Source organism: Monodelphis domestica, chromosome 8, assembly GCF_027887165.1.
Source record: "Monodelphis domestica isolate mMonDom1 chromosome 8, mMonDom1.pri, whole genome shotgun sequence".
NCBI classification, from domain to species: Eukaryota; Metazoa; Chordata; class Mammalia; order Didelphimorphia; family Didelphidae; genus Monodelphis; species Monodelphis domestica.
The window spans coordinates 102,099,515-102,123,184 of record NC_077234.1 but is presented as its reverse complement, the minus strand read 5'-3'; the positions used below and the strand labels follow the sequence as shown (position 1 = coordinate 102,123,184).

Here is a 23,670-nt window from a genome sequence, read left to right as displayed (position 1 = left end):
CCTGGTTAGAGTAGCTTTATTTGTACAGAAACTTGCTTAATTTAATGTAATCAGAATAATTCATTTACATTTCACAGTGCTCTCTATCTCTTATTTACTCATAAATTCCTCTCCTATCCATTAATCTGATAGGTAATATGTTCCCTATTCTTCCAGTTTGCTTATGATAACTTTAGAGCTGGGTCATGTATCCATTTTAACTTTATTCTAGTGAATGGTGTATGATATTGGTCTATATGTAGTTTCTGCCAAACTACTTTCCAATTGTCCCATCATTTTTTGCCAAATAATGAGTTCTTATCTTAAAAACTTGGATCTATACTTTTGTCAAATACAAGGCTGCTAGAATCTTTTATTACTTGATTATGTCTGTTTTATTCCACTGATCTGCTTTTCTATTTCTTAGCCAGTAGCAGATAGTTTTGATAATTATTGCTTTACAATTGTTTTATTTTTAATGTCTTTTTATTTTTCCTCTATTACACATAAAAACTATTTTAAACTTTCATTTATTTTTAAATTTTGAATCCCAAATTCTCTTCTTTCTTGTGACCCTCCTATTCCCCTCCATCCTCCATCCTCTCTGAGACAGTAAACACTCTGATACAGACTTTACGTGTAATCATGTAAAACATTTTTCTATATTAGTCATTTTGAGGAAGATCTCTCAAATGAAACATTGTTCTCTTTTTAGTTTTGAGCCTCCCTTTTCCGGACCACTTCCTATATTTGGTCTCTTTTTGTTTGTTTTGCTCATTTTTTTTTCAGTTTATTATGTAAATTTTCTCTGTATATTTAAGTTGGGCTGTGTTCCTGGGCTGGAGAGGTTATTCTCAAGCCTCTTCTTGTGGGGCTCAGGATTTTGATTCTAGTTTATAGGAGCCTCAGGTTCTAGTTTCTGGCTTGAACTGGTGGGTGGGGGGCTTCCCATCATGCTAGCACTATTGCTGTTTGATTGCACAGTTGTGGGCCTCTCTACTATATTGTACTAGTTGGGAGTCCTTCCTGCCGATTTGCTCAGTGGTGAAGCCTCCCTACTCACTTTTCCTGGGGGTGGGGCCTTGCTAATAACTGTGCAGGGTTAAGTTTTGGTTACTAGTTGAATCTCCGCCCTACTGGGGGTGGGGCTCCCCATGGCTTGCCCTGGAAGTGAAACCTTCCTGAAGGCTTGGCCTGGGGGTGGGGTCTTGCTGGTAGATGTACAGGGTTAAGTCTCTGTTGCTAGTTGAGTCTCCGCCCTCCTGGGGGTGGGGCCTCCCCATGACTTGCCCTGGAAGTGAAACCTTCCTGAAGGCTTGGCCTGGGGGGTGAGCCTTGCTGGTAGCTTGCACATTTGAGGCTTTGGTTGTAGCCTTGCCCTGGAAGTGAGGCTTCATTCGTAGGTTTCCCTGCTGGGCCTTTCTGGTGGCCTGCACTGGGGCCAGGGCCCTCCCAATAGGCCATTGTTCAGTGGAGACCTCCATGCTAACCACTCTGCCCAGTCTCCTGCTGGCTTTTGGGGGGTTGAGGCTTCTTTGCTGTGGAGGCTTCCCTGCTGTGGTGCTCCTCTGCCCTTTCTCAGGCAGTTTGCTCATGAATGAGCATACCTCCCACTCCAGGTGACTTCTCTAGCTGCTTCTCCAAATTCTTCTGGGCAGGGGTGCTTCACTGCTCCAAAATTCGGTAAGAGACTTTGTTTTAAAGTGGTTTAGAGAGGGAGATCAGACAAATTCCACCATCACTCCATCGTTTTGCCACTACAAGTTCATAATACAATTTTAGATCTGGTATTACTAGGCCTTCCTTTACACTTTATTTTTCCATTAATTCATTTGATATCCTTGATTTTTTTGTTCTTCCAAATAAATTTTGTTAATTTTTTTCTAACTCAGTTATTTTTTTTAATTTAATTTGGATGGTGTTTCATAAGTAGATTAGGTAGAACTGTGATTTTAATTATAGTGGATCTTCCCACCCATGAACCATTAATATTTATTCAATGTATTTTATTGTCTGTAGTTATTTTAAATGAAGTACCTCTGTCTCTTCTTGTAGGACTTTGTTAGTGACATACAAATAAGCTGATGATTTAGGTGGGTTTATTTTATATTATGCTATTTTGCTAAAATTATTGATATTATCAGCTAACATTTTAGTTGAAGATTTTCCCCATATATCATCATATTTTCTGCAAAAAGAGATTGTTTTATTACCTTTTTGTCCATTCTGATTTCTTCGATTTGTTTATCTTCTCATTGCTATTGCTCGCATTTCTAATATTGTATTAAATTATAGTGGTGATAATCTTATTGTTAAGACTTCTAGCTTATTCCCTTTACAAATAATACTTGTCGGTTTTAAGAGATACTTCTTATCATTTTAAGAAAAAAGTCATTTATAATTACACTTTTCTAGTGTTTTTAAAAGGAATCAGTATTGTATTTATCTAAGATGTTTTCTGCATCTGTTGTTAAAATCATACGGTTTTTGTGACTTTTGTTATTAATATAGTCATATTGATAGTTTTCCTTAAATTAAGCCATACCTGCATTTCTGTTATAAATCCTGTATGGTCAAAATGTTATCTTTGTTATATATTATTGTAGCCTCCTATCTTTAATTTTATTTAGGATATTCACATCCACGCTCACTAATGAAATTGCTCTATAATTTTCTCTTTGTTTTTGCTTTTCCTGTTTTAGGTATTAATATCATTTATTGCATGAAAGGTATATGGTAATGTTTAAAGGTTTGTTATCTATTATTTCAATTATTTAATATTAGAATTAGTTGATTTTAAAATGTTTGTTAGAATTCTCATATATACACCTGGTTGTAGTCCTTTTTTGCTTTTTTAAAGTCGTTTATGGCTCCTTCAATTATTTTTTTCTAAAATAGGTTTATTTAGATATTCTATTTCCTCTTCCAATAGTCTAAACAGTTTATAATTTTTGTAGATATTCTTCCATTTCACTTATATTGTTAAATCTGTTGGCATATAATGGAACAAAATAACTTCTAATAATTGCTTTAATTTTATCTTCATTGATGGACTATTCAACATTTTAATCTTTAATGTTAATTATTTCATTTCCATTTCTTTTATTTATATTAAATTTTTATATTATTATTAAATATATATTTATATATATATATATATAAATATATTAAATTAAATTTTAAATTTTTTTCAAAAAAAACCTCCTAGTTTTATTTATTAATTCAATGGTTGTTTTTATATATAATTTTATTGGTGTTGCCTTTTATTTTTTGGATTATTAATTTGTTCTTTTTTCCTATTTTATTGATATAAGCATTTAGAGATATGATAAAAATCTTTTCTGATTTTCTTACATTCCTTTTTTTTTGTTTGTTTTCTATTTTTTTCTTCAATCTCTCTCATTTGGTTTTTGAAGTCTTTTAAAAACGCTTCCAAAAAGTCTTTTTTAGTTTGTACTCATTTAACATTTTTCTTTAATTGTTGGCTAGTTAGACTCTGTTGCCAGGTTGTTGGGAATTATGTCTCAGGTTTCAGGTTCTGTGTGTGTGTGTTTCCTGGGACCTAAGTAGTTTTTCCCATTTCTATAGTCCAGGCCCACTCGCACTCCAGTCTCCCATGTCATGCTAACAAAGATAGGCAACCCACCATTCCCCCAGGATGTGCTGCTTGTTGGTTCCTTGTAGTTTGCTCTGGGTCATTTACTCTTCACGCCTTAAACAGGAAAGGCAGTGGGGAGAAGGATAAGAGATCTTCTTCCAAAGTTGTCCTTGCCTTCTCTGCTTTGTTCTTGACTTTTATCTATTTCTGCTGCTTTTGGATGGTGATTCTCTGATTTTTTTTTTTTATTGTTTGTGGGGGAATTTGGAGAACAAGGTAGTCAAGCTATCTCTGGGAGAAGTTGTGCTTTCTGTAGTGATTCCTACTCTAGATATTGGTTTCATTTTATACTCTTATAATTTTTGTAGGTATAAGCTTTAGTTATTCTAGTTAAATATTTATATCTTGGATTTCACCATTAATGTTATGTTGTATTAAAGACTTTTGGAATATAAACAGTTGGATTGGCAACCTTAGCTTAATCAGTCATCATTTGATGAAGAACATTTCCCATTTCTCCTAATCCCTTCATGCCCATTTTGATAAAATTTAGTAATAGGAATCCTCCAAGTTAGATATTTTTCTATTTTATTCTTAGGTACTCATAGAAAACTATAACTTTATGCTACAAAATACATTTTAATTATTTCAGCAAATGCTAATTAAGCACTTTCTATTTATAAAATACTATACTATACAAAGTATAATATACAAATAAATATGTAACTCTTTGCTATAAAAGAACTAAATCTCAATGGGGAAATGAGAGATATTTATGGATTTATTACAAGTAAAAGACAACAGTTAAGTGCAATCACTACAATGACAACAAAATAATCCATATTTTTCTGTGTGTCTGTATTATGTTCTCTCAGCTTAGAAGTCTCATGGAATTTGCAAAAACTCATTTCCTTTCAGCATACTTAATTACTGTTGGAAATGCAGATGGGTGGTTAAATTACATTACCCTTCTACCATATTCTTTTATAACATAATTTATTAAAAACAAATACACACTATTGGATTATCATCTCTCTGGTCCTGTGGGGATTTCAATGAAAATATCAAACATTAATTAAAGTCAGACAAATTATTTTATTAGGACTTGTGTAATTCACTAGTTAGTATACTGCCTTTAGCTATGGATATATGAAAAACAAAATGATCTTTATTCTCTTCTTACCAATTGCTCATTAGGCCTCAGGAGTAAATGAGGTATACTAACAAGTCACAATATCTGTATCCTGAAACATTTATAAATGTGTCAAGTAAAGAATAAGAAAAGAGTCAGTATGGGGACATAGACAAAGATTTAATTCCTACTACTAAGACATAATGCCTGGACAAATCTTTTAACATCTCAGTGTGCAAGGTAGTTCTTCCACCTCACACATGTGCAAAGCAGTTGCTAATCCACATTGGGAGATGTCTGCCCACTTTATATACTTTCATAAATCAAATTGCAGGTCTCAACAAAATAAGAATAAGATAAGACTGTCTCAGGTCTAAATAATTTGAAAATGAAAGCACAGTATGGACTACTCTGGTTCAGAAATACATAATGTTCAATGTCAAGATAAGATGAACAAATCCTTTATGTGTTTGGGTAAGGTTAGCAACAGGATCTTAGAAAAAAATGCAGTGTTTTGTGCCCTAGACTTTAGGTGCATATATTTATTATCAAATTATATATGCATTAAAGCAGTGGGACAGTGTGCTATGCCACCCCATTGGGGTCTTCAAAGAATAGTATTGCCTACTCTGTAAACAGTTAGAAGAAAATGTGCAATGTTTCACTAGTACTTGAAAAAATAGGAAATGTATTCATCTCCTCCACTTCCCTTTTTTAGTTGATTTTATTGGATGATACCACTACCTTCTGCGTATTCTAATCCTGATACCTTAGACTTGTCATTGATCTTTCACTCTTCTTCAACAGCAATATCCAAAGAGTTGTCAATTATTGACAGTTAGAAAGATATTAACTAAGGCCCAAGCAGGAGACAGTGGAGAGTAAGGTGAGAAACTGAGTGAAGGTGATAGCAATGGAAATTATAGCCTGGAAGTGGTAGTATAAACAATAAATAGTAGTATCAAGGTTGAGTAGACAATAGGAGCCTTGAAAGGCCAAGGTGCAAATTATCCATCTAGATATATTCTCTAAGTGTGGGGGGGTTCTCACATATGATCTCAATACATGCTCACTCTTCTGATTAATATCATGAGCATTTCTAGGAAAAAATGCCCTAAGTTTGGTAGAAAAAATAGTGCAAGTCCACCACATGCCATTGTTCTACTAAGTTTGTCTGTCCTCTTGCTGACTGTTGAACAATAATTATATTTTTGGGGGCTCATGAATTATAGTTGTAACAGTATGGACTTGAAACTTGGTATATTCATAGTGTAAGGGATTCAACTTTACAATGCCCACTAGGGGAAGATAGATTGGAGGAGACAAATTCCTATACTCTCCTATCATGCAGAAATATATAACTTCTTCATTTAGAATTTTTGGGATTTTTTTTCTTCTAAGATTTAGCTCCTTTGTGGAAGAATTCCTTCCTTTCTTAAAAAAAATGTGATTAGAAACTCCTAAAATGTTTCTAGACTTTATATCTCTCTATTTATCATTCCACATTCTACTCCATATTATATTTGTTTGTGAAATTGTTGCTTCCTTTTAATTTTTAAGTTCCTTGAGAATATACCATTTTAATATTTATATTTCTGTTGCTTACCTGTCTTACATAATGCACAAAATAAATGTTTATTTGTTAAATTGAATGGTAGGGGAAGCTTTTCCATGTAGAAGGAATTCCATGAGCAAAATTTGAAGGAAATAAAAATAGGAACTATTTGGGGAATATCAAATAGGCTAGCTGCCTAAAGTATAGCACATGGAAAGCAATAATAAGAATTAAGCCTGGGAGGTTAGTTTTGAGTTAGATTGTGAATTATAAGCACCTAGAGAATAGATTTTTCCCCCTTTTTCCTCTTTACATATTGATTACTGTGTCTACAAAGAACTTATTTTTTTTTGCCTCATCCCATTGTGAAATGTTCCTGAATACTTATTGGAAGTATATGAGCTCTAGCAGATATTTCTTCAATACTAGAAGATTGAGAAATGGCTCCAGGAATGGACCAGGTTTTTTTTGTTTTGTTTTTTTTTTTGAGAATGAATAACATATAGAAACAAAGAAAATAAAAAATAGAGATTAATTCTCTCTTTTGCATTATGCTACTTCATATAATAGTGAAAGAATGGTAAGAAAGGGGAATAGAGAGATGCTAAAAATAACACATTTTTAGGAAGATGATAAGATTTATTTTTACTATTATTATTCAAAAAGTAACTTCCTTGTCCAATGAATGACCAGTGAGTGGACATACTAATAGAGGAACTGAATAATGTCAATCTTGTTAAGCTTCCTGTAAAACCAGAGGAAATAAGAAAGTTTGCGATAATGAAAAGAAGACTTGGCTGTTTCTCAAAGAGGCAAGTTAAAAAAGAATTAGTGATCTGGGCTTTATCATAACCCCAAAGGCAGTAAGAAACATTATTTCATGGGACGTTAGATGACCATGTATTGAGGTATTAATGATAATTCTTTGTAAAGAGAATACCATAAAAAAGACTTGAAATTTTACACCAACACTGATTCCTGAGAATGAAATGATGGAAAAATTATATGAGGTTATTGGTATGACCTTCCAACTCAAATCACCATACATTATGAAACATTATGACTTCAGTGTAAGTTTGGAAAAGAAATGGCAGGGATAACTGGGAAAACATGATTCAGAAAGAAATGAAAGATGTCAAAGCTTAATAGATTATATAGAAGTATCATTCTTTGTGACAAAATGTTTGAGAAAAGAAATGATAGGTGTCATGCATGGTTAGCATGGAATTATGTCATAAAAAATAAGTAAATTTAACAGACAAAAGACTTGCTATAATTGTTAGCATTTTGCCTGATTCATTTAGTCATTTTCAGTCAGACCACTGATTCATGAGAGCTAAGGTCAGAATTAGTAAAGAAAAAAAAGCAATAATAAAAATAATGATGATGATAACAATTTGTATAATTGAAACAACACTGAACAACTTAAACAATTAAAATGGAATATATTAAACAGTCGGAATTGGTAGGCAGAAATTATATCAAAGTTGATGATAATTTTATTCTGATAATTTTAATAATTTAATTTAAATGCCACAACAACATAACCCAAGATTCCAGAAGTCAATTTTGTCAGCAAACCTCCATCTTTATTGACAGATATGTAAAGATAGTTGACAAAGGCAATACCATGTTAGAATGGAAAATTACTTGTAAAATTTCATAAAGAAATATGATAGAGACTAGGAGTATTGTTTCAGAAAACAGAGATGGATAATTAAGGGTAAAAGCAAGTTTGAAGAAAATTTGACAATATATTTAACTAAACAGACTTCCACAAGTGACATTAACAAGCCATGTTTGAATTGGTACAAATAAAATGTACATATGTGTGTGTGTATAAAAATGAACCTAAGTGATGGAGGGTGTGAATAGGACAATTGTAACATGAGATTTCAGGAAAGGTTTCATGTACAGTGTAGATCTTGGTTCTTGAAGGAGACAGAATTCTAAGAAGATAAATGAAAAATATGTGTGTTTTCTGTTTCTGTTATAAGCTCTTTGTGGTAACTGAACCATCAGGAAAGAAGTTTTATGTAAGAAACTAGGTGCAGAAAAATCTCTCCTATTCAGCAAAAACAGAGAAATAAAATGTATAGAAATGTACATAAACATCAGAGTAAGCAAGCTGGGATTCCCCTCACTTTTCGTACCTCAATAATTTTTGAATGATAAAAGCAGTCCGTGAAAATGCTAGGATAGAATATGTAAAATCTGAAAGACAGATGGATCTATTCACTCACTAAAAATTTCCTGGCATTTTAGTTACTTCTATATGAGTTTCTTTTCAACTCTGTTATGCTCGTTCTGAGCACCACCTCAATGTGTATACAGATTAGAAATCAAATGAGGCCAGAAATGGGAAATTATATCTATATAAATAGTTCTATCTGCTGAATACTTACTTATTCACTAAATTCTAAATCTATACTCATTATATAGGAGTAAATATGAAATGTGAAAAATTTTATCAGAAAAATAATAGTCTGTTGTCACACTGATAATTTGGTAATAGTTTTCTAATCTCCATTTGTTTACTTTAGGGAGCAAGGACTCGTGATTTCAATGATATGGTCCCAACATAGAGCTAGTAGGACCAAGCAAAAAAATTTTTTAAATCTACCTTAAAATTACTTGGATGTGAAAATTTCCTTTGCTTCCAACTTGCTTATCAGTTATAGCGTTGGAGAAAAAGCCTTTGCACTTTAAGCCATTTGCCCATAATCACTCAGCTTGAATTTATCTGGGACAGATTTGAATTCAGATCTTCCTGACCCCAAATTAGGTCTTGTATCTGATATGCCAACCTACTTCTCTTTATTGTTTTTACAGCTATTTTTATAATTATTTTTTAACTTAGAAAAGACTGAAAATGTTTGCATTAATGAAAGAATTTTTTTTCCTTTAGAAACTCCTCTTGATGAAATTCAAATCAAAGTGAAGACCCTAAAAATATAGGATATGACAATTATTTTTTCAATAAATACATGTCATTGCATTTGGTTGAGAATGCTTTATTTCAAGGTGGTTTTTCAGTTCAAATTATCATGGTTCACATATTTATTTATTTTATATTTTATATATATATATATATATATATATATATATATTCATGATAGAATAGAACAGTAAACAAATGGCATAATCTACATGTGGCCTGTGGAAACATAACTCAATACATATTTTTTCAGTGACATCAAACCTGCCTTCTTTATATAATAGTGAGGGCCATGGGGATTTATTTGTGTATATTATTACTATAGTTGCTAGGATGCTAGGACATTGCCAAAAGCAGAAGTGAATTATACTCACAAACTATGGACTTGTGATGGGTGAACCAGTTAATAAAACAATATGAACTAACCCTGAGGGGGAAAACCCCAGAGGCAAAATTTTAAGATAAAAATAGTTATGTGACAATTGTTCTATCATATTCTGCTTATATTCACAATTCTCTTCTGCTTTCAGAGAAGGAGAAGACTGACTTTAGTCAAATTTGTAAACTTTTCTTTTCATTGGAAGAATCCAATCTCATTTTATTTTTTTAATTTCCAGTTTCTTACTTCATGTTTTACAGAACTTTTCTTCATAGAGATGTTTCTTACATATTTGCCAATGCTTTGATATATTATTAGAGATTTGCCTAACAATAAAAAGGAATCCATTGAAGTCAGTCTAATACTTAATCCATAAGGTCTTCACTAATGAAATCATATGAAAACACACTTTCCTTTGCTGGTTCTGGTTCATTCAAACTCAAGTTAGAAGAAAATTTGCTTCTACTTCTGTCATTCACTTAATATGCTCTGTTTTTGGATTAGTGTTTTTGTTAGGTCTTGCTTGGGTCTAAAACAGTGCCAGCTCCTTAGGGGAAGGAGATGTAACATAGAATGTTAATAAATATGTGATGAATTAAAGTATATGGAAATAAAGAATTAATAAAGATAGCACTCTTTTACATTTTTAGAAGAGTTTTTATTCATTTTTCCCACAGAAGTGAGAAAAATATTCTTTTAAAATGCAAGTTCATTTTTAAAAAGAAAAAAAAATCTGAATGAGGAAGGAGTAGAATAAGCTATAGTTGTCATCCTCTCCTCCACTACAAACAGGAGCTGGAAGTCTAAAAACTCTCCTTTTCTTTCAAAAAAATCTTTTTTTCTTCTACCTGACCATTAAAAATACTGGATTTGATTATTTGAAAATATTATTTTAATTTATGTTAAAAGTTATCATTAGTAAATAATTACTAAATAAATAATAGCAATCATGCACTCAATTAAATGCATGTCAAATTAATTTTTAATTTTCATTTATTTCAAAAATAAACTCTGTTGTAAACCATAGCCTACCATGGCTCAGCATATAACTGATAGATTTTAGAATTGGAAGAGAACTCAGAGGGAGGCCACCTACTTCAAGATTAATAAGTCCTTGTGCATTAGATGTGATTACTTTGCTAATCACATTGCATTGAGATTTTCCCATGACAGAAAATGCTAAAAAGGGGAATCATAAAATTTCCAAAGGGACATCAGAATCCGTATAAACCATATTAAATCCAAACAAATACATTGTCCATTCTCCACCTTACTAATGGTAATCTAGTTTTTGTATAAAAATTTCCAGGGAGGATGAAAACATTACCTTACCACTCATATCAATTTATTATATTTTAGGGTATCTCTAGAAAGAATTTTCTTATGTGCTAAAATTATCTATCTGTAGCTTCCATCAATTGCTCGTAGATCTGTCCCCTGAGACCAAGCTAAACAAATCCAGTACATCTTTAAAGAGACAACCCTTCAAGTACTTGATAAAAGACATTTTATATTCCTTATAGTTTTCTCTTTTTTATCCATAATAAATATTAAGAATTCTACCAAACCTTCCATGAATAATGAACTTCAAATCTATATAAACTATTTACACAAATACAGGAAGAAGAATTCCTTCAGATTCCTTTTATGAACCAGATATGGTAATGATAACTTATACCAGGAAGAGCTAAAAAAGAAAATTATATCTCCCTAATGTGAATTAAAGCAAAAATGTTAAAGAAAAATAGAAAGGAGATTATAGCATTATATCACCCAGGTGGGTTTAATACCAAAAATACAGAAAGAGTTCAATATTAGGAAAACTATCAGAATAACTGACCATATGAGTAATAAAACCAACAAAAACCATATAATTATTTCAATAGATGCAGAAAAAGCCTTTGACAAAATACAAAACCTATTTCTGATATAAACCTTAGAAAACATGAGAATAAAAGGAGCTTTCCTTAAAGTGATAAAATTATTAACAACCACTAAATAAAGTGCATAAACTAGAACCCTGCCCATTAGGGATGAAGTAAAGTTGTCCATTATTACCACTACTATTTAATATTGTACTATAAATGCTAACTATAGCAGTTAGAGCAAAAAAAGAAAATGAATAAATTAGAATATGAAATGGGGAAACAAAACTATCACTATTTTTAGATATTATGGTGTTTTCTTAAAAAAAACAACAACAAAACCCTAGAGAATCAACCAAAAACCATATAGAAACAACGGCCTTAGCAAAGCTTCAGGGTACAAAAGAAACCCATATAAATTTTTAGCATTTCTATTTACCACCAACAAAGTTAAACAGCAAGAGATAGAAAAGGAAATTCTGTTAAAATAACGGTAGACAATATAAAATACATGGAAGTATACTCACCAAAAAAAAAAAATACAGGAACTATATGAACATGAATACAAAACACTTTTCACATAAAGTTAGACTTAAACAACAATTGGGAAAATATTAATTGCTCACAGATAGGCTGAGTCAGTATAATAAGAATGACAATCTTACCTAAATAACCTATTCCTTGCATAATCAAATTATTCAAAAAATATTTCCTAGAACTAGAAAAAAAATTAAAAAATTTATTTGGAAGAACAAAGGGTCAAGTATATGAAGGGATTTTTAAAAATATGAATCAGGCCTAGCCATACCAGGTCTCTAGCTATACTATAAAGAAGTAATCATCAAAATGTTACTGGCTATGAAATACAGTAGTGGATAAGTGGAATTGGTTTGGTAATCAAGATATAGTAGTTAATGACCATAGTAATCTAATGTTCAATTAACCCAAAGGTGCAAGCTATTGGAGGCAGGACTTAGTACTTGATAAAAACTACTGGGAAAACTGGAAAACAATATGACAGAAATTAAGAATTGACCACATCTTACACTATCCAGAAAGATAAAGTCAGAATGGATACTTGATATAGAAATAAAGTTTGACACCATAAACAGATTAGGGGAACTTGGAAAAGATTATCTGTCAGACTTGTGAATCAGGGAAGAACTTATGACCAAACAAGACAAAGAGAATATTATGAGAAATAAAATGAATATTTTCAATTACATTAAATTTAAAAGTTTTGTACAAAGAAGATCAATGCAACCAAGATTAGAAAGGAATTAAAAAATGTGAGGGGAGGGTGGGAAATATAGGAAATGTCTCTGACAGAGATCTCACTTTTAAATACATAGAGCAAATCTACAAGAATATAAAACATTCCCCAACTGATAAATAGTCAAAAGATCTAAATAGGCAGTTCTCAGATGAAGAAATTAAAACTATCCATAGGTGTGAACAAATACTTGAAATCACTAGTGATTAGACATCACCCTGTGAACTGATGCAACCATTTTGGAAAGTTATATGGAACAACATCCAAAAAAGCCATAAAACCATGCATATCCTTTGATCCAGTATTACCACAACTGTGATCTGATCCTAAAGAGATAAGAGATATAAGAAATATATGTAATTGTACCAAAAAAATTGTAGCTCATTTTGTAGTGGCAGAGTGTTAGAAAGTGAAGGTGTGTCCTCAATTGGGGAATGACTGAACAAGTTGTTGTATATGGCTGTAATAGAATAATATTGAGCCATAAAAAGTGACAAACAAGATGAGTGCAGAAAAACCCGGAAAGGCTTCTATGAAAAGATGCAATATGAAGTGAGCAGAACCAGGAGAGCAGGGTATATAATAGAAATATTGCATATTGATCAACTGTAAAAGAATTAAACTATTATCACCAAAACATGGTTCCAAGATAACCCCAAGGCACTCATGATTTAAAAAAAGATGCTTCCCATAGACAAAGAAGGAACTATTGGAGTCTATCAGATTGCAGATCAAAGCACACAATCTTTCAGTTTATTTCTTTCATGAGTTTTTTTATTGTATGTCTTTAGTGAAGACATGAAGAATATGGAAACGTGTTGTATGAAAGCACTGGTATAATCTATATCAAATTATTTACCATCTCAGAGAAGGGAAAGAGCTGAGAGTTGAGAGGTAAAGAATATGAATTGCAAAAAAAAAGTTATCAAAAATTTTCTACATTCAATAAAAAAATTAAAATGATTCAATGACATTTTTATTGCCATTTTCCCCTTTTTCATAAGCTTATCACTACCCCCTTCCTTCCACCTCCAAAAGAAAACCAAAATCATTTTTTCCAAATATACATAGTCAAGCAAAACAATTTCACACATCCACCATGCCTCATCTTGAACCTGGAATCCATCATCTCTGTCAGAAGTTGAAAGCATATTTCATTCCTTGCCTCTATTGCCTTGATCAGAGTTCTTAAATGTTAGTTTTTATTTTTATAATGGTTTACTATCAGTTATTCTCTGGGTTCTGTTTCTTTGACGTCAGTTCATGGGTTTTTCTAGATTTGTTTGAAATTGCCACTGTTGTATTTTTTAATAATGCAGTAATATTCCACGGTATATATTTGCCACAATTCAGAGGTGCTATGAATATATATGTATATATTTTTAAAAGATTTTTTTCCTCTTCCTTGATCTCTGAGATAAAAACCTAATAGAGATATTACTAGGTTGAAAGACATACAAAGTTTAGTGACTTCACTTTACTTGTATGGAGTTTCAAATTGCTTTTCAGAATGATTAGTCCAATCCACAGCTCCACTAGCATTGCCTTAATGGGCCTGCTTTCTCACTGCCCTTCCAACAATTATAAGTTTCATATTTTGCAATTTTTCCAGTCTCCTAAGCAATTCATGGGACCTCAAAGTTATTTTAATTTGAAGTAATTATTTGTAATTTGGAACATTTTTCATACGTCAGTTGATAGCATATATTTCTTCTTTTGAAAATTGCCTGTTCATATTCTTTGATAATTTACCTATTAGGGAACAACTCATTATAGAACACCTTGTTAAAATAATTACCTCATTTAAATCTATGGCTCTAAAGTTTACCTGGTTCTTTTCTTTGCAGTTCTAAGGAGTTTAGAGGGAAAGTTCAGTTAAAATTGATCTGAGCCTCTATTGAGAAAAAATCCTAATGTATAGGCAGAGCTTAGATTCTCTGACCACATAATGAATTTTATATCGTTAACCTAACTATAACTAAAGGCCTATTTGTGAGTAAGAAAAAAAAAGTTGTTTACTAAAAACACTTGGATAAAGGAAAAGTAGATTTTATTATTATTTAGATACAGATTAGGAGGAAAATCTAACTTTTACTTAGGACTTCTCTTATCTGAGGGCTTTTTAACTATTTTTCCTGTGAAAGTACATAATAGCTTCAATTTATTCGAGGTTAGAGGATTATGTGTGCTCTTGGGAAGAGGGAAAATGTTCTCTTTTTGATTTTGAACTTTAGGCATGAACCAAATCTCCTTCCTTGCCCTGTACATACAGCCTGGTTCTTTCTGTTTTTCATTCCCAAAGCTCTTATTCTTTCAGCAGCTAGTAGATGGGATTTTGAGCTCCATGCCCCCTTGCAGACACATTAAACAATCTACAATAAGTTTTCCCAGATGTCTCTGCTGCTCACCACCGGCATGACAGTGAGGTTCTGCAGGATGCAATCCATCATATGTTTCTTTGGCTAGTGCTTTAGCTTATGGACAAAGTTAATTCTATTGTCTCAGAGAGGAGACCAGTGAATGTGGCAGGAGTAGTGACCATTCTCACAAGGAGCATCCTCTGTCTCTACTTTCTCCATAATTGTTTGCCAAAGAAGCAGACTATGGTGGAGCAGATGATGCTCAGGACTCTCATACAAAGAGCTTCCTTAATCCTCTATGTTGGTGTTAAGGTCAGCCCAGAACTTGAGGAGAAAGAATGCATTCCAGGGTGCTCATTCAAAAGGTCTTTGAGTCGTACCTCATCGGGGACTCATTATAGCTCTGATGAATGTCCACTGCTTCAAGGTAGGAGTCACTGTAGCTGGCCTGATTTGAATTTAGAAGTGGTTATTATACATGTCTGGGTCTTGTTGTTGCTCCAAAAAAAAGTGGAGAATGTCAACATCCACAGATAGAAGGTGGCCATACTCAAGCCCTGCCATGGTGGGGTTGATGGCCACAGGGGGAATCCATAGGAGATTCAGACTTTGTCAGTGGAAGTGGAGCCTGAACAGAAGGGGTTTGTGGAGAGCAGGGTTTCCCATCATGAGAAAGTTCTGGGTTGAGCTGGCAAAGATCTTTGCCAAAACCTTGAGAAAGCTGGGATAGTCCCATCCCCCTGCAAAACCCATTTCATTATGGAAGCTTGTTGTAGAGAATATCTGAGCAGAGAACATGTTAGCCATTTCTCCAGGGCTTTATCCTTTAACTTGGCTTAGATCTCCCCCGCCAATACCTGGATGTGCCTAGATACCTGTTTCTTGGTCTGAGTTTTCCTTGTCTAGAGCTTAATGTAGAGAACAATCATCTCCTTCCAGTGGAGAACAAGAATCCTACAGGAAGATTAAGACACCCCTCCTATGTGGAGTCTGCACAGTCTAGATCACTCAGCTGAGGGCTTTTTGAAATAACTCAGTCTTACATTTGCTCCTTCAAAGATGTTCTAAAATGCCATAATTGGCCCAATTTCAGGAATATACATCTAGTAAATACAACTTGTATATTTTATACCTCTTTATGAGGTTGGCGAATTTCTTCATTCCCTAGGAACACATTTCTTGTGCAAAATCATAATCATTCAAGAGCTTTTTGTCCTGTGCTGTGCCCAAGTTCTGTGAAAGAAGTTAGTGGACATTGATTAATTAAGACTTGATTTAAACTATTTAAGGTAGCAGTATGACAAAAATAGAATGGAATGATATATGTGTGTGTGTGTGTGTGTGTGTGTGTGTAACTTCATCTAGAACTAAAAAGGAAACATTAATAGATTAACTGTCAGTAATAGATTAACTGTCAGTAATAGATTAACTGTCACTTTTACCTGTAATTAGTTTTATTTTCTCATCAAATATTGAGATACTATATTTTAAGTGTATATATAAATGTATATATTATTATTATAAATATATGCACACATTGTGTATAATTGAAAATCTGTTACCCTAAAAAAGAACTACATTTCCTGGGAGCTCACTGACTTCTTGTCCTTACATACTTCCTGTAGACAGAGGATATCAGGCGAGGACAGGAAGGGTCCCACCTCTCTCTTTGGCATGATGCAGCAAACATAGTGGTTGTGCTAAGCACAGGGATTTTGAAATGGTTAATCAGCCATGGGCACTGGTCTTTGTTTTGTATCCTCTTTATTCCTTGATTTCTAATGATCATTTAATAAACCTCCTAAAATATAATATTTTTACTATTGAGATTTAGTTTTAAATTTTACAGTTGGCAACCAGAAGAGATTAGAAAAACTCAATTTTTTTAAGATAGCCTAGATAAATTTTTAAGTCACATTTCTCCTGCCAAGACTTCTCACCCACCCCACCCACTCTCTTTGGAGCTGCTGCCTTTTTCTTTCCCTATTTTTTGCCTGTTCACCCTCCCTAGGACCCTAACTGTTTTCAGTTTGAGGGCTCTTGCCCATCTGCTTGAGCCCGTGTTTGTGTTCCTTGTTCCTTGTTCCTCACTGCTGCTTCTGGCATTGCTGACACTGCTTCCTCTAGCCCCCGGCCCTCAGCAATCCTCCTCCTAATCTCCAGGTCCACTCCTAAATGTCTAAATTCCTCCTCCCTGACCACTGGTGCTGATCCTGCTGGGCTGCTGATTGCTGCTGTCGAAGCTAGGGTTCCTTGGACCCACTCTCCAGGACAGTTGGTAAAAAAAAAACAACAAAAAAACCAGGGTGTATTTTTCCTTGGGCAACAATTAGCCTTCAAACTCCCTCTGGAAAAACAAGTGTTTTACCTCAGGGGGAACGGGGAGAAGTTTTTACTCTTCCAAACAGGAAGTTGATTACAAGCATGGCGTACTCTATGAAAGAGCAGTACGTTGCCTATTTCAAACAATTTCTACCATTCATGAGTACACTGATCCTTTTACCTATCTTGCCCAAGATTCAGGGGAGAAATTCATCTCCCTGCAACTCTTTGCCATTTGGGCCTGCCCAGTTTGAGATTCCTAAAACCCATGTTCTCCCTTGCTATGGAAGATCCAAGAGTGCTGACAACAGGAATCTGAATGGATAGAAAAAGGAATTTTAAAGAGTCTGGAGGTGAAATTTTAAGCTTTTTCATACTCCATTTTGTTATGAAAGTCTCTGTATCTTATTATATTTTGCTGATTGTTTCATTTAAGATTTAATTTTGTTGTTTTAAATTCATATATTAATGTATTCATTACTATTTTGTTACACTGAATCAATTTAATCTACTGTGTTTTAACTACTATTTATTCTGTTGCTTTTCCCCTATGACTACTGAACAAAATATTGGAAAAGCCCATAAACAGTTTTTTTTTCCTATTTTGACTTTGTAAATTGTCACATAGAGGATCAATGGACTTCATCAAAACTGGTGACAATCGTATAACAACCTTTGGAAAATTTAATGAGCTAAATATCTAAAATTGATTTTAAGGGGTCTTTAGACATGATTGAAAAAATGTTTTCAGTGACTCAGACTAATTATATTGCCTACTTCTGAGTTATTTGTAACAAAGTAAGGCCCATTTTAGTAGCTGAAGTGAAATACAATTATACTCCCTCATGCATTTTTAAAAATGGGACTGGATGGGACATTATAGTCTCTTACCAAAGGAGTTGGGAAGTTGATCCCAGGACATGGTACCCCTGGATGGCTCCCAAAAGGGTGCATCTCTCATTTATATCTCCTCAGCTTACTATACCCTTCCACCAGAATGATTTCTATATTCTTGGTGATATTTTTAGACCAGACATCAACAGTACAGAGATTTTGTTTTTTCTAGACTCCTCTGCCACATTTTTGTAATGATGGCAGTAATAGATTTTTAAAAATATCTCAGCCAAGTTTGAAACATTACTATATCTGAAAAACTTGTGACAAATATCCATTAGCTTCTAAGGCATTTTTTTAAATGTCATGCAGCAGATATATGTAAAATATAATAGTGTGTTTGTTGGCTATTGTCATTAAATGGGCTATTATAACTTTGGGGATTTTGGTACTTTTTAGAATGTGCATTACAAGTTATACTATTGTTCTTTATAAAAACTGTTACTTTGTAAACAGTGAATCATGGCCAAGTTTGAAAAGGAAATGCATCTCATTTTTGGGTGAGAAACCCTTGTACTATACCTTTCCTTAACTGACACAGTGTGTCAATGATTGTAAGCTATATATTTTTTTTATTTTAAAAAACCTTTATTATTGTTTTTGCTTGCATGTACCATATGTTATTTCAGTTTTTTAAATTTTTTTCTTTCCTTTTTGTATTTGAAGCACATGTCACCAGTATTGTGAAGATTTTCTTTAACTTTTTTGATTATGCAATAAGTTTAAAATAACATTTGCCCTAATGTCAATACCCAAAAAGTTTTAGGCTATAAAAATGATGCCACTGATTGTTTAAAAAATTTATGGGACTTTGCTTAATGATTCTGTCTGATTCCAGGAGAAGGGAAAACAAAAAGAGGCATTGCACAGTGCCAAAGAAGTACAAAGCTACTTGCATAGGCCAATCGAGCACAAGGTCAAAAAAGACCAAACTAATCCAGGTAGGATTGATGAGCTTCTAAGCCAATACAAAAGGACTTGAAACTAGTGGGAGACTCAAGGTTGTGATGCTTGACTCATGTTAAGACATAGGACACTGTGTATTCATACTCTTTGGGAAATACTCATAGATAATTACTGAAATATGGCTATTATCCTCACTCCCCCTATCCCTGAGAGTGAAGGTAAAATCAGACCAGGGAATGACACTTCCCTATCACACAAAAATATAATTCCTTTTCTGTCTTTCGTAATGTGGCAACTTTCTGTAGTCCTGGCTACTGATTGGGTAAGTGCATAATTACATATATCACTTTAATTGGGCCCTGATTCAAAGACCTGTTATAGGTTTATTTTCCTTTACTTAAAATTTTTACACATAAGACTTTGATAGTCTATATTTCATTCAGAAATTTTCTTTTCTCTTTTATTTGGGTTTTTTTTAATGTTTTTGATTTCTCTTGCCAATTGGTTCATCTACCTCATAACTTAGCCATGCATTCCTAAGTGAGCCCTGTGTTTTTCAACACCCTCTTCAGGGGACAATATGTTGTTGTTGTTGTTGTTGTTATTCTAAATTGCAAAGTTTAAATTCTTTTTGAGAGTAATTTTAGGTTAAGAAACTGAGAAAGTGAACTCTTTGGAGAAAGCACCATGAAGATGCTTCCACAGACCACATGCTACACCAGAAGATCCAGAGTGAACTTTGGGATGTGGTGATTTGAACTGTGTGGAGTTGAATGCATTTATTTTGTACTTATACTCTGATGCCGAAGGTTACTGCCCCCTGACTGGCTTTTTGTCAATGCACCTAGAAATCACTGGTTTTGTTCTTTTCCCTTTTATCCCCAAATTACTGTAACCTAAAAGTTGATTGTGTTAAGTAATCAAATTGGGGAGACTAGCCCACCCCAATTAATCATCAGGGGGGATGTATAATTGAAAATCTATTACCCTATATAAAAGAACTACATTTCCTGGTAGGCCACTGACTTCCTGTAGTTATGTACTTCCTGTAGACAGAGGATATTAGGCGAGGATGGGGAGGGTCCTTCGTCTCTCTTTGGCATGAAGCAGTGAGCATGGTGGCAATGGTAAGCTAAGCATGGGTATTTTGAAATGACTAATCAGCCATGGGCATGTGGTCTTTATTTTGTATCCTCTTTATTCCTTGATTTCTAATGATTGTTTAATAAATATCCTAAAATATAATATTTTTACTGTTAAGATTTAATTTTAAATTTTATACAATTGTCTATGATGTCTTTAAGCAAGGCATAGTTACTTAGTTTATTATTTTAATCAAGCCTATTTTTTATTGTTGCCCTGTCCATAGTCATGATTGTTGTTCCCTTTTTAAAATGAACTTGAAACATAATGTATTTTATTTCCATCACTTTTTAAACTTGGGTGAATTTTTATATTTCATGTGTATTATTTGTAAACATCATGTCCTTTTTTAAAAACTATTTTATTTTATTTATTTATTTATATTTATTTTTTATATTAATAACAAATTTTGACACTTTTTCAAAGTCACTTGTTCCATATTGTCTGGATCTGACAAGCAATTAAATCTGGGTTTTATATGCAATGTCATACAAACTATATTTCCATATTATTCATTTTTGTAAGAATAATCTTATAAACCAAAATTCCACAACATATACCCAAGTAAACATGATAAATCATATGTTTTCATCTGCATTTCTACTCCAACAATCCTTTCTCTGTAGGTGTATAGCATTCTTTTTCATAAATCCTCAGAATTGTCCTAGATCATTGTATTGCTATTAGTAGCAAAGTCTATCACGTTTGATCCTTCCACAATATTGCAGTTAGTGTGGATAATGATCTCCTAGTTCTCCTTATTTCACTCTGCACCAGCTCTTTCTGAACTTATCCTGTTCATCATTCCTTCTAGTAGTGTCATATGCCACAATTTGTTCAGAAATTCCCCAATTGAGGGACATCCCTTTAGTTTCCAATTCTTTGCCACCACAAAAAGCAACTATAAATATTTTTGTACAAAGAGATCCTTTCCCGTTTTCTTTTTTTTAATCTGTTTGGGATACAAACCCAGTAGTGGTATTACTGGATCCAAGGATATGCATTCCTTTAAAGCCCTTAGGACATAATTCCAAATTGCCCTCCAGAATGGTTAGATCAGTTCAAAACTCCACCAACAATGCATTAATGTCCCAATTTTCCCACATCCTCTCCAATATTTATTATTTTCTTTCACTCTCATATTGATAATCTGATAGGTATGAAGTGGTAACTCAGTTGTTTAAATTTGCATTTATCTAATCAAAAGTGATTTAGAGCATTTTTCATATGATTATTGATAGCTTTGATTTCTTTTTCTGAAAACTTCCTATTTATATCCTTTGACCAGTTATGAATTGGGGAATAACTTAGATTCTTATAAATTTGACTTAGTCTTTTATATATTTGAGAAATGAGACCTTTACCAGAAAAATTTGTTATAAAATTTCTTCCCCCTCCCCAGTTTTTTTTCACTTCTAATCTTGGTTGAATTGGTTTTATTAAAAAAAATAAAGCAAAACAAAATACTTTTTTAATTTAATTTCATCAAAATTATTCATTTTACATTTTCTAATGTTCTCTGTCTTTTGTTTGATCATAAGTCCTTCCCTTCTCCATAGATCTGACAGCTAAACTAGTTTGTGTTCCCCTGATTTACTTATGCTATCACTCTTTATGTTTAAATCATACAAACAATTTTGACTATATCTTGGTAAAGGGTATGAGATATTGATCTAAATGTTATTTTGTCATAATTTTCTAATTTTCATAGCAGTTTTTGTCAAATAGAAAATTCTTATCCCAAAAGCTGGTATCTTTGGGTTTACCAAACATTAGATTGCTGAGGTCATTTACCTCTAGTCTATTTCATTGATCCTCCTTTCTTTTTCTTAGCCAGTAGCAGATTGTTTTGATAATTACTGCTTTGGATTCTGTGTTCTACTGAATGCTGCTGTTCCCTTTCATTTTATAGATAATTTTAAAATATTCATATTGAAGTTTATAATTATTCATTTAAAAAAAACTTTTCCTCAAATACATTTTCTTCCTTTTGTCCATCATCATATTTACAAAGAAGAACAGAATGGTAAAAGAGGAGAGTACTCAGCCCTCTGATCTATGACACAGTCCACTTCTACTGCCATTTCCTTTGTTCTTCCTCTTTCCTAGACAATAGTCACAGGTCTGTACTCTTTCTTTTCCTTTACCCCAGCCTTCTTCACTTTCCATTCTCTAAGTTTGGAGTTTATTTTGCTAATGAGTAATATATTTCAGAAACTACACTAACTTTTATTCATTCCATTTCCTACTTATTTTTGCCTCATATTTCTTTGTTAAACTGAAGGCATTTTGAGTGAAAATTCCACATGTGATATATGCATATATATTTATGTGTAAATCCAATTATTAATGTGCATATATGTAGATGTATGTAGGAATGGATGTTCTATACTCCTTTGTCTAGTTCAGATCAACGTGAAGTAGGAATACATAAACTAAGTCCATATATATGTAATATTCCTCATGAGCCTAAATAATTGAGAAAATAGTCTATGTACTTCCTCATCCATTCTTAGTAATTTAGCCTCTTTTTTCACTTTAAAATAATTAAATCACAACAACTACATTATGATGTCCTCTGAGTAACCTGTCTCCATATTTCCTTGATGATTTGTTATAGAATATTTTCCTTCCATTAGAAGTTAAACACTTTATTTTTGTATATTTCATTTCAGTCTTTGATCTTACTAATTTTTGTCTATATGTTTGTCTATATGTTCATTTCAAAGTTTCTACCAATTTTTTTTCCCCATTAGGAATACTTGAAGGCAACTTTTACCTTAAAGATCCATTGTTTTCCTTTCAACATTATATTTAATTTTGATGGATAAGTTATTGTCTGCTGTAAATCTCTCATGTGCTTTGTGGAATATCATATTCCAGACTCTGCTCTTCATTAGAGTGGTAGCTGTCATATCTTGTTTGATCCTGTCTGTGGTTCCTTAGTATCTGAATGCTTTCCTTATGGATGCATGTATTATTTTTTTTTCTTTCACTGGAAAGCTCTGAATTTTGGCTATTATATTCCCTGGAGTTTTTATTTGGGGATTTCTTTCAGGAGTTGACTGATAGATTGTGGTTTTCTATTTTTCATTTTACCCTCAGGTTCTAATGGCTCCAAGGAGTTTTCATCATTTCTTGAAATATAGTAACTTAGCTTTATATATTTGTCACAGTTTTCAAGTAGTCTGATGTAGTGGCTCTTTTCTTTTGACCTTTTCTTGGTCAGTTATTTTAGGTGGGAGTTATGTAACTTTTTTTTTAGTCTTTTGGTTTTACAGTGGCAGCTGCAAATTCATTGATGGCTTAAGTCAACCCTTCCTTCT

The 23,670-nt window shown here is 33.0% G+C and overlaps 1 long non-coding RNA gene and 1 pseudogene across 1 annotated transcript; one reads left to right on the top strand and one right to left on the bottom strand.

Moving 5' to 3' along the window:
• The first annotated feature begins 1,118 nt into the window (after positions 1–1,118).
• Positions 1,119–9,309, top strand: LOC103102176 (uncharacterized). The gene is made up of 5 exons (XR_471626.3): positions 1,119–1,662; positions 2,035–2,072; positions 2,682–2,728; positions 5,517–5,595; positions 9,173–9,309. It is a non-coding gene; the product is annotated as an uncharacterized LOC103102176 (long non-coding RNA).
• Positions 9,310–15,024: 5,715 nt separating this feature from the next.
• On the bottom strand, positions 15,025–16,005 carry LOC130455834 (transcriptional enhancer factor TEF-3-like; annotated as a pseudogene).
• Between the last annotated feature and the right edge of the window lie 7,665 nt (positions 16,006–23,670).